The sequence below is a fragment of the Crocuta crocuta genome, unplaced genomic scaffold (genome assembly GCF_008692635.1).
Source record: "Crocuta crocuta isolate KB4526 unplaced genomic scaffold, BGI_CrCroc_1.0 scaffold131, whole genome shotgun sequence".
Classification (NCBI taxonomy): domain Eukaryota; kingdom Metazoa; phylum Chordata; class Mammalia; order Carnivora; family Hyaenidae; genus Crocuta; species Crocuta crocuta.
The window spans coordinates 11049871-11066800 of NW_027528977.1; the positions used below are offsets into that span (position 1 = coordinate 11049871).

The 16930-nt window shown below is 49.7% G+C and overlaps 1 pseudogene; it reads right to left on the bottom strand.

The window, feature by feature from the left end:
- Nucleotides 1–3022: 3022 nt before the first annotated feature.
- On the bottom strand, nt 3023–4128 carry LOC144226022 (zinc finger protein 296 pseudogene; annotated as a pseudogene).
- Nucleotides 4129–16930: the final 12802 nt, after the last annotated feature.

Here is a 16930-nt window from a genome sequence, read left to right on the forward strand (position 1 = left end):
CACCCACACTAGGCCACGTCTGCAAAGGTGACCCCAGGCCCTGTGTGGCGTCTACAAAACGCACATTGGCCCAGCCCACACTGCCAAACCATTGTAATTCCCTACTTACCTTCCTCCTATCATTTCCCATTTCCTCCTGGCCCTGTTTACCTCCCCCTCTGTTCTCTCTTTAAGAACCTCAGTCGCCTTTGTTCCTAGTCAAAGCTGGGCTCCGTTTATACCCGAGCCTAAGCTGCCCCACAGCTCTGGTCTGAATAAAATCTGTCCTGGCACCTCCGACACATGTGCGGTGCTGTTCTAGGCTCTCCTCTGTCATTCCTGAAAGCAGCCAGCCCGCTGTACTCATAAAGAGCTGCCTCTTCAGGTCACCTCCCCTACAAGGTTTAGATCAATCTTTTTCCACCTTTGCCCACAGACTTCCTGCGTGCAAGGTCGTTCTGCCTACTGTCCTCAGCGTTTTTCCCCCACGCCGCTCTCTGTCTGTTCCCGCCACAGTTTGGAGAGCCCCGAGGGCCCAGGTCGTCCCAACTGCGCCCCCCCTCCCCCTTGTACTTACCTGCAAATCGCAGCCTGTACCGGCCCCTGCCAGTCCTGCATTTTATTTCCTCCCCAGTCCTCCAGACCACCCTCTCGAGGTGACTATCGGCAATCTGTTTAGGTCCAGCTCTTAGAACTTCTGGAAGTCCTTGTCTTCTCTCCACCTGCTGTCACACAGCTGCGACCCAGGCGTCTCTGCCTCCGTCAGCCGCTTTGCTCCAGCCTCCTGCATCCTGGGGTACTTCGTCACCAGACTGTGTTAAATATGTCGTCTGTGGCTTTTTTTTTTTTGTTCCCCTACTTATTCTGCACATGGCTGTAAGAAGAGTTGGGGGTGCTAAGAAACCACTCTGTCACGGTCTCCACCAGCGTTGGCTGTGCCTTTCAGACAGGACATGTACCGTCCACAGTGCCAGGCAGGGTCCCTACCAGGCGGTTTCCCTTCCTTCCTCACGACATACCACCCCCTGGCCTCAGAGGTCAATTTCCACTCAGCCTTTATTTGTTCTGGGTCTGTTTCTAATGCTCAGCTTCTGTCTCAGTTGTTGTCTCAGAATGTATCTGCTTATATTTTTCTTTATTTTTTTCCTTATAATACCTAAAGAATCTTTCCTCTCGCTGTGTCTTTCTTTTTCTTTCCTTCTTTCCTTCTTCCTTCCTTTCTTCTTTTCTTTCTTTTTCGCTCTCTCTTTCTCTCTCTCCTGCTTTCTTTCTTTCTAGTTTCTCATTTTGCCTTTTTCTATACTATTTTCTTTGCTTTGCATTAAAAAAGATGAGATTCAATCTCTCCTTCAGGCACTTTCCAGGAACTTTCTTGAACTCTGTTTCCTAAACCTCAGTTTCCTCATCTGTGAAATGGAAATAATATAAACACATCAAAGACACTGAGAAGACTAAGCCTATGGTAGGTCCTTATCAGTGCCCGGCAGCCTCTCCGACTGGACAGAGCACTGAGTGTCAAGTACATTTCCAAGTGTCCTGTTTGCATTTATCAAACAGCTTTACAGTTTGTTTTGTTTTTAAGAACGGATGTGTGTCAGAATTGTTTAAAAGTCCTCTTTGAAGAAAGATCCCCCGTTGGGAAGAAAAAGAAGAAGAAAGGAAAAGGAAACCAGGAATCTGGATGGCTTTTTTTTTCCTGCCTCCCCACCAGTCAGTCACTGCTTATTCCCGGGGTCACCTCCTCACTGGAAAGGGAAAAGAAGGCTGTCTGCCCACGATTCAAATTAACCCCTCTGAAGACCGTATTTTTTCCTTTTGAATGGCTATCTCCCTGTGCCACATTTTTTTGGCCTTTTAAAAAACTGCCAGAAATGATTAGACAAGAGAACAAAAGGATTGGGGACTTGGAAAGGTAAAGACTCCACACGTTTGAATTCAATCACCTCTTTTATTATGCAAATATGGCCCCTCCGCTTCTGCCTTCCGTGTGTGCTTCAGTGGGGCTCTCAGGATAAATGGGGCACAGATGCAGAAGAGAAGTTTCCACGTCCTCCTCTCCTTAGTGATCTCCTCCCCGCAGCCCTAATTGTTTCTTTTAAAATGTGGTCCGTGTTCCCGGGGAATGGGGGTGGGGTGGGGGATGTAAGTTTTGAACCGTGGTTTCAGGTTAAGAACAAAACCCAACCCCCCACTCGCTGGTGGCCTCGAGCTGCTGTCTCCACCGTCCAGGTGCAGAACTGGGTGGTGTTTCCTGCCTGGGGGAGGACATCATGACTTACATTTGTACTGATCGCTTCCTGTTTGCCAGGCAGGGCGCGGAGCACTTTCCCCATCCGTTGTCTCTGTTCACCCCCACAGCTGCCTGAGGTGGGCTCTGGCTCCGATGATCTCTGATCTCCTGTTGCGCATGAGGAACCCGGGAAGTCCTCAGGTGCAGTCACTCTGGGATTGAAGCCCAGAAGCAGGTTCAAAGATCTGGCACCACGACACAAGTGCGCAGGGACGGGTGCCCAAGCCCTGGGTTCTGTGTCATCCTGGACACGGAGTGTGCAGAAACACAGCCAAACAGGAAGACTGGCCTAATGTGCTCAGAAGAAAAGAATGAATGAGTGAAGGAGTGAGCGACTGAATGGATACCAATCTAAGAACCGTGCGGGATGGATCGGCAGAAAGAACATTTGGGTCTCGGTCCCAGCCGTGCCAGTGGTTTGCAGGGTGGTTTTGTGCAATTTTCTATAGTCTGTCTGGGTCTCGTTTTGCTCATCCGTCAAATGGTGCCAGAAACAGCTCTATCTCCAGGTTGCGGGGAGGATAACTATTTAAAATCCACAGAAAAGCTCCTTGTTAACGTAACAGCATTCTATAGAGGGAGACATACAATATATTGTCCAAACCAGATGTTATGTGTTGATTTGTTATGATTTCAGACACGCTTGCTCGTGGCTTGAAGTGGAGTTGTTTTGTTTTGAGGGGAGTTTGTTGACATAGGGGAAGCTGAGGCAGGAGAACGTCATCATTATCCTGTGTGACAAGGTGGGAGGATTTACTGGCAGCAGAGGGAGGACAAGGAGGTGGGCAGATGTGGTACAAGGTACCAAGGACAGCAGAGAGGGCATTCCTGCGGCGCTGAGGCCTCCCCACCCACCTCGGGGTGCTTCTGCCGCAGGTGTTTGTCCAAGGCGACACCCGGGCCAAAGGACATACAGCCAAGGTGACACTCACAGCGGGCGCTGCCTGGCCCCGGACCGTGCACGCAGGGCTGGCACAGAGCTCACTGCTCTGCGCACAGGCGTAGGATCAGAGCTCGCAGGTGCGGGGCCGCTGGCCTGTGTGTGAGCACCAGCGCACTGTCTGGTTGCTGCTGTTGGTAAAGTGCTTCCTGAACAACTCACAGCTGCCCCCGGGCCGTGGCTCTGGCCCTCTGGGGGACATCTGCCTCTTTGCAGGTTCATTTCTCTGTTCCCCAGCTGCCCCCCCCCCCATCAGGAGGAACCTGGGTTCCTGGACCCCTGCTGTGCCAGCAGCTCCAGCACCACCCTCACCACCCACACCCCCCAACCCCGGGCTGGGGCAGCAGCATATGCAGGTGGCTCTGGAGGGGTGGTGGCAGAAACCTGTGTCCAGGTGGTCCTGCAGGGGCTCTGAGGCTGCAGCTGCCAGTGGGTCTTGGGCAGTTGAGCTTGCTGCTCTTGGCACAGATGTGCGACCCTGGTCACAGGCATGGGGCCACGCGCCTGGACGCAAGCACCTGTGCACTTGGAGATTACCGAAGGGGCCGAGGGTCATTGCACAGACGGGTCAGGCGGGGCTCTGCCAGGGCGATGCTGCAGACCCCACCTCTGCCAGGCCCAGCCGCCGGGCCTCTGGGGCCTCGGGCTCTGTCTGGTGGATGGAGGGTCCATGGTCCCACTGGGGACTGAGGCTGTGGAGGGGGCACCCAGCGCAGTGGCAGGGTTCGCTCCGGGACCGTCCTGGCTCCGGCACTTGTTTTCCAGGAGCACCGCTCCAGCCCCGGGGCCTGTAGGGGCCACGCACCTGGCTTGGGCTTCACTGGGTGACAAGGTCCAGCATTTGCATCTCGACACCTGTGCTGGCTGCTGGCGCGGGGTCTTCTGGGCCGGGCGTGCAGCTGGCCTTGCGGCGGGACATGGGTCGAGGGCCGGGTGGGCCGGTGAGTGGAGGTGGCCTGGGCCAGGTGCACTCAGACTGAGGGGCTCAGGGGGGTTAGTGGCCTGGGGCTTCAAAGGGGAGAAGAGCAACCCACAGAAAGATAAGAACAGACGTATGGTAATCAGTCATTTGCTTGGCCACGCAGAGAAGTCTTTCCGATAAAAAAGTTTCTTTGGCAATACCTCTCTTTCTGATAGAGGACCTTTATCTAAATTCCTACAGGCACTTCAGGGAGAGGTAAAAGTTTTCCCCGAGTCTGATGGGTCTTGATTGCTTTCAGCTCAAAATAATACACGTGTCAAAGGGGCACATTTGGGGGTGGCTCACTCCGCTGCCTTTCGATTCTGTTATGATAGGTCTATTGCATTCATTCAACGTGAGACATCTCTGAAGAGATTTTGAAGATTTCCTGCTTGCAGGAGGTAGTGGGCTGGAGCACATCTGGGCGACAGAGACATAGGGCCAGGAGTTACAGATGGAATTGGGATTCTGGCCAGGAGAAGAGTTGCGTGGAGCCTTAGCGAGAGGCTGTCATTGTGTCCCGAAGGCACTGCTGGAGGCGTAAAGGAGTTGCTTGTCTAGCAGAGGCAATCTCTGATCTCCGTCCTCTTGATTCATGAGGACAGGCTGGTCCTCCCTGGGGCAAGAGGGGCAGAGAACTCTGTGCTTCTGTGGCCCGTGTCATTCACTGGTGCATTTCTGGTGTGAAGGGTCAATAAACCTCGCTGTTCTCAAACCGACAGCATCCACCAAAGTCAGGTCTTTTGTGCAGAGCTGCTGAACCTGGGGAAACTGAGCCTCCCTGCCATGCTCCACGTGCGCTGACTGCTTTCCTTCCCACAATCAGCCTCAAGACTCCGCGGGGGCAATCCTGACCCAGGCGCGCTGTGGAGAAGCCTTTAATTTCAGCTCTTGCTAATGAATGTCTGACCCGATTACCAGGAAACTTCATTCCAAAATTAGACAAATTCCAAGAACAAAAGTGTGGTTTTTTTCAATCTGGAGGAAACAGAAGTCTAGAAAATCTGCGGCTAAGAGGCCACTGAAATGAGATTGCCCAGGGGCGCCTGAGTGGCTCAGTGGGTTAGGTTGGCTCAGGTCATGCTCTCATGGTTCATGGGTTCGAGCCCCGTGCCAGGCTCTGTGCTGACAGCTCACAGCTTGAAGCCTGCTTCAGATTCTGTGTCTCCCTCTCTCTCTGCCTATCTCCCACTCACACTGTCTCTCTCTCTCTCTCTCTCAAAAAAAAAAACAAAAAACAAAAAACCCGAAAACAAAACATTAGAGATGAGAATGCCCAGTTGCTGCCCAGGGACCTGTCCTCCAGAGGCTCAGACCCAAAATCCTGGCCTGGCCTCGTGCTGGCCGAGGGCCTCCAGGCCCAGCCATACAATCTCTCTGCTCCTCCATTTCCTCAACCAGAGAATGGGGATGGTGTCAGCTCGTGCCTCATAGATTGCTGCGGGGACTAATTGGCAATGCACGCAGATCACTTATCACGGAGCCTGAGGCATAATAAATGCTCAATGACCGTAGCAGGGCAGAGGCCTCATGAGGCAGAAGGCCCATGAAAGATGAAGGCAAGGGGACGACTCTGGGAGACCTTTGGATGGTGGTTTAGGTCTGACATTTGGCCAGTGTGGTGTGCACTGGTAGAGCGAGGACTCTTAGGAGACTCGCACTGGACAGGAATGGCTGGGCCTGAGGGCCCCAGCCACTGGCGGGCACCTCCCAGGACACGGGCGGCCTCAGCTTGAGCCTGCTCGTGAGGGCTCTCTCACAGCAAGAGGCCGGCGGCCAGACGCTCTTCCTGGAACCGAAAGGCAACTTTTCTGAAGGCAAGCTGGGAGCGCCTCTGTGGCTGCCGCTGGCAACCTCCTCATAAACACACCCGGTTCCTAACTGGGCTCCGGTGTGCAGCCTCCTGACAAAGACGCTCCTGCTTCCTGTCTCTCTCCAGCTTTTGGAAACCCTGTCCTGTCCATGGGGACTGGCTCCCCTTCAGGACCCGCCTTCCTTCCCCACCACAGTGGCTTTCCTGCCCTGTCTAGAGCTGAGCCTCAGAGAGCGGGGGGACCGGGGGACAGCCAGGGGTGGTCTTGGGGCTCCAGCAATCCCAGTGCAGGCCCAGGCGCGAGTGTCATCCATGGCTCGCTTTGACATCTCCCCACCTGTGTGTGGACACACCGATCTATAATCTCGCTGGCCCAGCAGCTACGTGGGGACCCAGCTTTGTCCCCTCTGCCACTGCTCCCATCGAGGGGCAGGTGCTAAGCCCCTTCCCCAGCTGACGCTGCTCTTGACCAGGTGACTTGCCTTGGTCAATGGGACACCAGCAAATGCGGTGTAAACAGAGGCTTTGTAAGTGCTTGCAGACTGGGACCTTTTCCTCTTAGAGCACCGTCCTGAGTAAGGCCCGTGCAAGGAAGCCCGTCTAGCCTATTGGAAGATGAGAGGCCATAATGAGGAGCACCAAGGTGTCCCAGCCAACCCCCAGCTTAAACTACCAGGCAGGGGCTGTCTTGGACATTCCAGCAACCAAAGCAGCTACGTGAGTGAAGCCAGAATCACCCAGCCAACCCACAGAATCAGGCAAAGTGAATCCGCATTGTTTTAAGACACTGCTTTGCGTGGTTTATTATGCAGCAATAGATAGCTGATACACATGTCCCCGAAGAAACACCTCCCAAGGAGAAAAGTGAATTCTCTGAAACCTTACAAGTCCCCAGGAAGGAGAGACGTGATCCCCAGCTGCTACATAGTTTGTAAGGCCACCCCTCGCACCTGGGGTCACACAAGGGATCAGAGGGGAAAGAATTTCACACCACAGGGCAGAACAGAGTTGATGCCTCCTCTCCCTCTCTTTGCTCCCCAGCTGTACCCTCCACATTTGGGAATGGGACACGGGCCCATCATGAGTCACAGATGTGATGTCCACTCTCTTCACCAGCCAAGACTCAGAGGAGCTCTGGAAGGATCGTATGGGAGGGCTTGCTGGAGGGCTATGCCCATCTCTGGTTTCTGTGGGAGGGGAAGCCAGGGAGGAGTCTTCCTGTGAATGCAAGAGGGGTCTATGCTTTAGAAGTTAGCCAAGGTGTGTGTACTTGACTTACTTGTTAATCAATCAATGCATTCAGTGACCACTTACTGAGGTTCACCAATACACCATCCACTCTGGAGATTTTCTCAGAAGAAAAGAACACCTACTTTGACCCAGATATAAACCAAAAGGCGCAGAATAACACATTTCAGCTGTGAAGTGTTCAAAAATTAGAGTTATTTTATTTTTTCTTATTTTGAAAAGTAATGGTTACTCATGGTAGAACATTCAGGAAAAAAGTATACAATGGAAATAAATGTTACTTGCGAATCTCTGTCATGATTAACATTTTGGTATTCTTGGTGTCACCTGGTTTTAAGAGGGACCATTTCTGCTGGGCTTTGAAACATGAGTAGGAGTTTTCTAGGGATATCAGAGCTGGAAAGGCCATTCCAGAGAGAATGTGCCTCCACATAGACATGGTCTGTGAAAGCTGATGTGAAAGGGACAGGAGGGCCAGAGGAACAATACTGACTTGGATAGGCTGGTAGGGCTTCAACAGTCAGATCAAGGAACCAGAACTTTGTTCAAGGGCTTCAGGAGAGGGTGAGCCTGTTCAGATAGTGTGAAGGATGAACTGGAAGGGGGAAGCCTGGCAGCAGGAGCCCATGAAGGCTCTGGATCAAGTGGAAGAGACAATGGTCTGAAACAAAGTTGTAGCGATGGGGACCGCAGAAAATAGTCAACCTTGAGGAGCAAGAAGCAAACCCAAAGAGAGGTACCTTTTGATTGTTAATTCTTACAAAGACCATCACATCCTCTGTTGGGGAAGATGTGAAGAGACCGGCCCTGTTGCTACAGTGGAAATCGGCACTACCTTTTTGGAGGACTGTCTGTTTACCGGCTGCGGGATTTGGGGCAAAGGAGTCAACCTCTGTAGGCCTCAAGGTCATTGCATGAAAAATGAGGATAATAGGGGCACCTGGGTGGCTCAGTCGGTTTGGTATCTGACTTCGGCTCAGGTCATGATCGCAAAGTCCGTGAGTTCGAGCCCCGCGTCAGGCTCTGTGCTGACAGCTCAGGGCCTGGGGCCTGCTTCAGATTCTGTGTCTCCCTCTCTCTCTGTCCTCCCCCACTTGCACACTGTCTCTCTCCCAAAAGTAAGTAAACATTAAAAAGAAAAGAAAAGAAAAATGAGGATAAAAACAGAATCTTATAGACTTGATAAAAGACTTAAATGAAATAGTGAGTAAAATGTGCTTATAAGGCCTGGCACTTCAAAATCAATACAAAATGTAGTAGGCCTCTATCATTATCATCATGACCATCATCGCCAACATTTGAAAAGGTCACATCCTATGACCCAGCCAATCTCACTTCTAGGAACCTCTCTTAAAGAAACAGTGTTAAGGGAAGAGAAAGCTACACACATGAATATTCACAACAGCATTTTTTAAACAGCAAAACTACAGAAATAATGGCAATGTCAATTGATAGAAGAACGGTAAATAAATTCTAGGAATTATTATTTTGAAATTGTAAAGCTCTTAACAAGAATGAGGAAGATCTATCTATGTCACCTTGAAAAATGTCCATGGTGGGGTCCCCTGGCTGGCTCAGTCAGAAGACCAGGTGACTCTTTTGGATCTTCAGGTTGTGAGTTTGAGCCCCATATTGGGTGTAGAGATTACTTAAATAAAGAAAAAAATTTAAAAAAATAAGAAAAATATCCATGGTATATTTTTTAAGGGGAAAGGATGAGGTTGTATGTAATTTAATATGTATACTAAGATTTCTTTTATTTTTATTTTCAATTTTTGAGAGAAGAGAGAGGGTGATCAGAGGAGGGGCAGAGGGAGAGAGAGAGGATCCCAAGCAGTCTCCACGCTCAGTGCAAAGCCCAACACAGGGCTCAATCCCACGACCCTAAGATCATGACCTGAGCCAAAATCAATCTGTCTCTCGACCGACTGAGCCAAGCAGGCGCCCTTCACGTTTCATTTTTGTAGACAAAGCCAAACCACGTCCATTTATGGGTGAGCATGTATGTTTGCATAAGCACACACGAGGCCTGGATAAACAGACCACATTATTCTGCAGGGATCCCTTGGAGATGCGGTGCTGGGGGCTGGGACTGGGAAACGAGAAGAGGGAAACTATCCCTTAATCCACTTCTGGGGTTTCGCAGTTGATTCTTCTAAGCATGTGTTATTTTTGCAGGAAAAGTAAAGAGCGCTTTAGCCCAGAGAGGCTGAGGCTAGACGGAAGGCAGGGTGAGGAGGAGGAGAGCAAGGTGGAGTCAGGGCAGTTGCTGGGATGGGAATGAGCGGAGAAGCAGGTGCATGCCCAGGACTGAGCCCCCTACAGGGCTCCAGGAGCTTTATTTATTTATTTATTTCCAATGGTAACCTCCACTCCTACTGGACTCTCTTCAGGGCCACGCTCTCCACAACTAATACGTTGCCGCCTTGGGGCCATCTATCTATTCTTTGCATTCAGTGCTCTTCTGGGTTCCTTCACCCAGGCCGCTCCCAACGGAGTCTGGGAGTCTCATTGTGGTGTTTGGGCTCAGAGGCTGGCCCCGTCCCGTCCTTCAGGTGGAAGGCAGGATGAGGGGAGGGTGGGCCTGGGCAGGACGTGAGGGGCAGCTGGGGAGCTGGCCGGGAGGTGCCAGAGCTCAGTCTGCCTTTGCCATGTATTAGCTGGCCGCTCCTGGGCCGGGGCCTGAAAGGTCACACTTGCATATGTGAAGCAGTTATTTCACAGGATGTTGTGACATTCAGTGAGGTGGTGAAAAGGCACAATAACTGCTCGGGGAGTGTTAGCCATCTCTGTAAGTGGGGGCTCACTGGTGGTGGGGTGGATTTGAATGATAACACATGTCTGTAGTTAGCTCAGTGCGGGACGTTCATGCACTGTGGTGCCTTGAAATCCCCACTGAACACCCCACTAATTTAAAGTCATTAAACTATCTGCAAGTAATGGGGCACCTGGGTGACTCATTCAGTTAAGCATCTGACTTCGGCTCAGGTCATGATCTCACGATTTGTGAGTTAGAGCCACACATCGGGCTGTGCACTGACAGTGCAGAGCCTGCTTGGGATTCTCTCTCTCTCTCTGCCCCTCCTCAACTCTCTCTCTCCCTCTCCCTCTCTCTCTCTCAAAATACATACACTTAAAAAAATATTTCAAAATACTCCTTGATCTCCAGAACACTGGTTCTCAACCCTGGCATGACCTGGGGAGCTGAAAATGCCAGTCCCCAGGCCACCCCCAGATACTGATGCAATTGGTTTGGAGGACACCTGGGCAATAGAAACTGGAAATACGCTCCTTAGGTGATTTTGGGGTGAAACTGGGCATGAGATACCCTACTCAGAGGGCGTGCCTTCCTAATAGCCAGATGACTTTTAGGGATGCCTCTCCCCATAGCTGTCCCTCTCTGTGCGCTGCCCCCAAACCCTCTCTTCCCTACTCTCAACTCCTCGATTTAGAGCTGTTGTCCACACTTCTCTGTCCTCTGCCTCCCCTTCCTCCCTCCACTTTATATTGTCAGGTTCTACCTACAGTTTGGGATTCCATTGTATTTTTCCCCCATTGTCCAGATTTCACCCTTGCAAAGTGGGCACTCATTCTTCTGGCCAGAGGGAAACACCTGCTGTGTTCCTGCGCTTCCTGCATCTGTCCCCACCTGCACCCACCCCAGAAAGCGCCAGCTGATGTGATTCTGCGAGGGGGGGGGAGTGGGAAATGGGGTCCTGGTACCACCCCCAACCCTGCCTGCATTCTGAACCAGCATTATTATTCCATATGTGTCATGAGGTTGCGTCCTTTAGCATTTCTATCGGTTTGGTCTCTATTTTTAGCTTTTTATTATTATATTTTTTAAAAACTGTTCTCTGTGTTACCATCTTTCCTGGAGATTGCACATGATTAAAATACATTTTCATTATAAACGGGAATAAGAGGGCAGAACGTGTTCTTGATTGCAATCGCACATGATGAAACGGTTTCCTGGCCCCTGGAAGCTAGCTGGGATGACTCCCCCAGACTACTGATGTTTGCCAAGCCGACACCACAGCCGTACTGGAAATGGCCTGCTTGTCTGAATTTTCCATTTGAATGCTATTGCAGAAAAATAAAAAGACCAGGGAAGGATTTAGGGTTCTCCATTTACCTCTTTTAAGCTTCACAAGACCAAAGAGTGGGTTTCACTGTCTCCATTTTACAGATGAGAAAACTAAGGCTCAGAGAGGGGAGCTGGCTTCTCCCATAGCATGAAAATAGCAAGTGGCAGAGCTAGGATTGGACTACTGTTTCTCCTCTGGACAAAACCCTTCAGAATGAGCCCAGGCTTTCAGGACGAAGATGGTGCTCCTTCTCTGGGCACTGAAGGGGTCTCACTACCCCCTTCCCTGCCCCCCAGGAGCTGACACTTTCCTGAGAGCGTTGGCCCTGGCATGCAATATGTAGCCACCCTTTCTCTGGTTTCCAGGTTTTCCCATTGACGGTTTCCAGTAACCAGAGCCCCGGTGCCCCTATCTCCTCACTGCCAGTAATTCCTAGTCATCTTTGTGATGTCAGCTGATGGACCACTCCCTAAAGCCCTCTCTGCTTCCCAGCTCCCCTCCCAGAGCTTTTCGGGCTCATCTTTCTGGTGTTCCCTGGCCTGTGTCACAGCACTGATGGTCCTAAGGGTACGCACTGGGTCGGTCTACCATTGTTCTGTGTTCTGCCCCACCCCCACCCGCAGCAGGTGCTTCAGTGGATAAATCCTTTCCTGCCTGTCCAAACCTGGCCATCTTTCCAGCTCGCCGCAGCTGGAGAGATCGTCTTTTTCAAAGCTTCCTCTCTGCCCTTCCTGAGTTGGCCTCGGAAATTCAGAGATCCAAGGTCTCCTGCCTCCACAGTCCGTTGCCTTGGGACACCTGCGGTCAGCTGGGGGGGGGTAGCTGGGGCTCAGCTGCGGGATCTCGCAGGCAATGCTGCACCCTAGTGGCTATTCTCAGCGCTGCAGCTCCGAAACCAGGGGTAGGGGAGCCCGCCCGCCTGGGACGGCAACGATCCTATGAGGCAGATAAGGCCATGGCATTATTCAGCAGCCTGAACTTGACGTTTTCCTGCTCATAAAAGGAATACAGATGCATTCCAGAAAATATGAGACATGGAAAACTATAAAGAAAATAAAGATTGCCTGTAAACCCAGAGGCACCAACTGTTAACCATTTGGGTGCCTGTGCTTCTAATATGTCTTTTATACATATCAGTGCATTTATTGTTAGGAAATTGGGGTTATCCTGCATAGAGGTTTTAAAAAATAGCATTAATATGTCCTGAATTCTGAAGCAGAAGTCTGAAAAATCAGAAAAGCATAAAGGAGAAAATTTAAAAAGCACTTATCAATCCCACCAGAGACAGCCTTTCTTCTTGACTTATTTATATTAGTGACAATGGACTGTTATTAACCCATTTATCTATCTATCTTGCAAGAATCCAAAGCAGAAATTTTTTTTAGAAGTTCCCAAGGGAGGGGCAGCCGGGTGGCTCTGTCGGTTCAGACATCTGACTTTGGCTCCGGTCATGATTGGAGCTCAAGCCTCATGTCACGGGGGGCTGGCTGCTGTCAGCAAGGAACCAGCTTCAGATCCTCTGTCCCCTTTTCTCTATCCCTCTCCTACTGGTGCGCTCTCAAAGATAAATAAAACCTTAAAAAATTAAAAGTTCCCAAAGGAAAATGTATTCTTATATTTTAGATTACCCCACTGTGGAGTAACTTTCTCCACAGTGAAATGTGGAGAAATTTAGCAATTTCTCTGGAAACACCCCTCAGCCTCCCCCTTCCTCCAACCTCCGCCTGACACAATGCGTCCATATGGCTCCCCTGGGAATAGCTGGGCCTTCCATGAACCTGAGTGTGCTCATCTCTGGGATTAATTCTCAGAAGAGGAACTGCTTAAAAGAGGCTTTTGTGAGTCTTTTGTGAGTTTTGATAAGATATTGCAGAACTGTCTTGCAGAGAAATCATAGCAATTTGCACACCCACCAGCAGTCATGAGAGTTGCTGTTTCCCAGAAGGATCCCCAGCAGTGTTGCCAAACTTTCAGCCCCTGGGACTCATACCTGAAGCTTAGCTGCAAAGTGCTGAGCGAATGTGCACATGCCAGGCCCCAGGCTAGGTGTCGTCGGTTTATTAACACTCACCGAACCCTCACAAGCAGCCAGCGAGGGAAGCGGTGCTATTTTCCTTCTACAGAGGAGGAAACTGAGGTTCAGATTGCTTTGCCTGCCTCAGTTCATGGAACGGAGCAGAATTCGACCTCAGCACTCATCCTAACAACCCCCCGGGGGTTCATTAACCTTGGGGGCATCGGAATCACCCAGGGGAGGCTAGTTAAAAGTTGGTTCCACCCCGCCTTCAGGGTTTCTGATTCAGTCCTTATGCAAAGGGCCTGAGAACATGCATTCCTATTTTCCAGCTATGCTGCTGTTGCTGGTCCAAGGAATGCATTCTGAGCACCGTCGTTCTTCATTCTTACTTTAATCTGGGACTCTATGGAAATGACCTCGCTGACCTACATGTTCCACAAACCTTGTGTGTGTGTGTGTGTGTGTGTGTGTGTGTGTGTGTGTGTGTGTGTTTGTGGGAATGTGAATAATCTTTCATAGTCCTTTGAATGAACCAAGTTACGTTTGTGGCCAGTGATCCCCCTTCTTCAAGTCTGTTTTCCCACCTATGAATGATTAATGGAGAAGCTGTGAAATACAATGAAAAATACTTGAGTTTGGCAGGCCTGGACTGAGATTGTGGTTGGGCCACTGTGTGGCACTGGGCAAGTTAGTGCACTTTGCTGAGCCTCACATTCCATTTTTTTTTAAGTTTATTTATTTTGAGAGACAGAGCATGTATGCTCGAGCAGGGAAGGGACAGAGAGAGAGGGAGTGAGAATTGCAAACAGGCTCTATTCTGTCAGCACAGAGGATGGGGCTTGATCCCACGACCCTTAGGTTCGTGACCTGAGCCAAAATTGAGAGTTGGACACTTAACTGACTGAGCCACTTAGATGCTCCTTCTCTTTAAAGAGTTGGGGATGTGATGGGCTCCTTGAGGATTAAATGCGGTTCTGCTCCAGAGGCTTTAGGGACAACAGTGTCCTTCCTCAGTGACAAAGGAGTGCTCCCATAACAATGGCTATAGCTTGATTGCTGACAGCCATTTCCCCTCTCAATTTCCAGGGACGATGTTCATTTAGGGCTCCATTCCCAGAAAACCTTACTCTGTTCCTGCCACATCCTGGTGATGGCACAAAATGGATTCTTTTCTGCAAGGAAATGGGAGGACACTTTTTCAGATTCCTGGAAAGAGTCCAGTTTGAACCCAGTGATCGGACGGACAGGTGTTCTAGGTGCTGGAGACATGGCAGTGGACAAAACAGAAATCCCTGTTCCGGTAAGCTGATTGCCACTGGTGCCCTAAGCACGTCAACACTGAGCCTCGATACTTTCTTGGACTCTGCGAGGGGCAAGATATGCAAATTCATAGGAACTTGTAGGTTGATCTGAAATTGACTCAAGGACACTCATATCTTGGGGAACGCCAAGAGATTGGGCTTTTACAGCCAGAACTTGTCAAACTATGATATGTACAGGGCTCCTGGGGCTCCTTTATCCTGCACATTCTAGTTTGGCAGGTCTGGGGTGGGGCCTGACAACTTACATTTCTCTCCTTCCCCCCCCCCCCATGTTTATTTATTTTTGAGAGAGAGAGAGACAGAGAATGTGAGCGGGGAAGGGGAAGAGAGAAAGGGAAACACAGAACCCGAAGCAGGTTCCAGGCTCCAAGCTGTCGGCACAGAGCTCAGCATGGGAATCGAACTTGTGAACCGTGAGGTCATGACCTGAGCCGAAGTCAGACACTTAAGTGACCGAGCCACCCAGGTGCCCCGAGAACTTGCATTTCACAAACATGTGGATATTCTAGTCTATGGGCCACACTTTGAATCTCTACATTTTAAGTGGCACCTTATATTCATCACAGCAGAACATAACCCTATTTTTCTTCAGCTTTCAGTGAAATTCTGCATATGCAAGAGAGAAACTAATTTTATCGAGTATTCCAGTCGTCCACTCTTTTGGACAGGGCTGGAAGTCTGGCTGTCTGATCCTGGCCGTGCCATAGTTTTCTGCTGACTGGGAGCAGCCTTGGCCATGCACTTTACCACCATAGCCCCACTGTCTCCTTCCTACCTCAGTCTCGTTTAGGCAAAACCTTTAATAGGATGGATCCAAATGTCTCCGTCTGACGATTTTAATCTGGCATTTTTAGTCAGGTTGTGGGTTCTCTCTGGGAAAAGTTGCTGGGGTCCTAAAGCCTTACCATTAACACTGATGAACTGGTATTCTGAATGCAGAATCTGTGTCTCCAGAACTCATAAATATACAATGGACAGCCATTCATTGAACGTTTACTATGTGCCAGGCAATATGCTCACTGCTGAACAGGCATCGTGTTGCTCATGTCTGCAACAACTATGTGGAGTAGATTCAATTCTTTTCTCCATATAACCAAGGCAAACAAAGAAAACTGAAGGTCACAGAGAAGGTCAGTCGCCCAAATGCATCGATTTCCAAAGTGGGTACAACACCAAGATTCTACCGGCTGTGACTTCTGGAGCCACGCTCTTGAATGTAATTAATTTAAGTGATGGATGGAGGGATGGTAGCAGAACAGATGCAGAGACGTGAACGAGAGGGTTATAAGGCTCAATCTTTTATTAAGTCTGTTAATAAGGCACTCCCCAATCTTAGGTTAACTTAGATTTTCTCTGTGAATGACAGCAAATGCTAGTTCCACACTAGCAGCTGACAAACAGTATGAAAGCAAGTTCACCTCATCACCCAGGGGCAATAGGATCTAAGGCAGAATCACATCCCCCTCCCTGGGCTCATAACGAATGTTGCTGGAAGACTCCGCAGGGGGCCAGCAGGGGATGGGTGCTCTGCAGACGGTGTTCCTGAAAGTGGGAGACTGGTAGCCCCAGACAGGAAAATATTTCCTGCCAAAGGCAGCATACAAGACAGTCTCCTCGTGAGGAGTTCCCGATGGTAACCAGATGCTAAGTTTGAATGGAAGGTACCATCGACGGTAACACAAAAACTACATCGCTCTTTACGTACAAATAAAAGAGAGAATTTATTTTCATTCTGAGTTTATTTAACATTTCATCCAGTCGAACTGAAAGAATACAAGGACTCCAACACTGGCAAAGGCACTGTGCTAATACTGAAGTAAAATCTGCCAGTCAGTAATACGTACAATCAGAATCAACACGTGACTAGAACTACCAATAACTATTTACCTTTATAAGCTCATTGCACTTCATGTGGACTTTTCTCCAGAAAAGATATTTCTAAGAGATCAGCGAAATTGCCAATCTTGGTTCATTTGTTCCTTTTTTATAAACCGTGATTAAATGATACAGTTAATATTTCTATATAAAAGCATCAGGAGTTGGAAGCCTCGGTAAGTGTTTAAAAAGACACATCTCCATATCCATTACCCTTTCCACAACAGTGATTTGGCCCTATCTTCCTGGTATGTGCAAAATTTCGGTTAGTTCATCAAGCTTCAAGCCAGTGGCTAATTAATATCTCAGTGAAGGTTAGGATTCTGAAAGGGACCTAACAGTTAATGGGAGTGTGTGTGTGTGTGTGTGTGTGTGTGTGTGTGTGTGTGTGTGTGTG